Genomic DNA, 1,342 nt, shown 5'->3' with positions numbered 1-1,342 from the left:
CCTTGCGGGTGCTATTTTCGGGAGTGGATCGGCTGACTTTAGTCTTGACATCGGCTTCGAGTTTTAGGAGTTTGTTCTCCAATTCCTGGTGTCGCCTTATTTCTCTTTGTAGATCCTTCTCGGCCTCTCGTTGACGTAGAGCGTCTTCCTCAAGTTGTTTTAACCGATCTTGAAATGCATCAAGGGCTCCCTCGTTTGGGGAGTTCTTATTGTTGATTTGGGAGTATCTTTTGGTGTGGAGTCCGCGTTTTTATGCGGCGTTCTTTCTTCTAGATCTGAGGTGTGATCGTTGTCATGATTGTCCGCCATGGTAATGAGATGACTTCCGGTTCCCCGGCAACGGCGCCAATGTTCCGGTTACCTGAAACTGTAGGTCGATCTCGGACAAGATCTTCTGCACTGGTCGGAACGGTTGTATCCGATTTGTTGAGCTTGATGGTGATACTGATTCCTTCGTCCCCGGAGGGTGGGGGGTACCTGCAAAGGATTCCGATGCTTAAGTTAGCAAGGGTAAAGCAGGTATTGTGTAGAATCAGAGTATGAGTTATACCTGGGTACTCCAGCGTATTTATAATAGTGTAGAGTGACCTTCTTAGATAAGATAAGTTAGTTATCTTATCTTTATCTTTTATCTTTTGAGTGAGGTCATCTTATCTTCAAGGGAACCGCCTTTATCTCTACGGGCTTGGGCTGCCCTTGGATTCGGGACGTGTTCCTCTGTTTGGGCCCTTTATTGGGCTTTCCTATGACTTGGCCGAGTTCTTTGAGAAGAGGTCGGGTCGTCCTGACCTGAAGAGGTCGGTCGCTTTGTCTGTAGAACATCCCGGGTCGGAGAGCTTGACCCAGGGTATGAACAAATGTTGTGTTAGATGATGACTTAGGAAGGGTAACTTCCCCACATTTAGATAATGCAAGGTCTACTCCCTTATGCTCTTCCTTGGATAGCTCCACCTCTTGACAACTTTCTTCAAATTCTTCTTGCTTGTTGGCTTCTTCTAATCCCTCCTCATCATCAATTAAGTCAAACCTTGGAGGTTATGTGAAGTCTACTTCAACGTCGGCTTCACATTTATTGGAAGAGTCTTCAATGAGATCACCAACATCACTTGGTGTTGAGTTGTCTTCAATGATTTCAACTTCAAATTCCATGGAAGATGATTCCATTTTGGATAAGAACTCATCAATGATTGAGTCTTCCTCTTGATTAACTTCTTCAAAATCTTCAACTATGATATGCTTTGGAGGTTGTACACCCTCCTCAACATCAACATTAAGTTTCTTGGAGAGAAGTTCTTGAGATTTCCATGGTGGTTCCGCATCTCCTAGATCTTCAACCACTTCT

The sequence above is a fragment of the Arachis stenosperma genome, chromosome 9, assembly GCF_014773155.1.
Source record: "Arachis stenosperma cultivar V10309 chromosome 9, arast.V10309.gnm1.PFL2, whole genome shotgun sequence".
NCBI classification, from domain to species: domain Eukaryota; kingdom Viridiplantae; phylum Streptophyta; class Magnoliopsida; order Fabales; family Fabaceae; genus Arachis; species Arachis stenosperma.
This window is presented reverse-complemented; position numbering follows the sequence as displayed.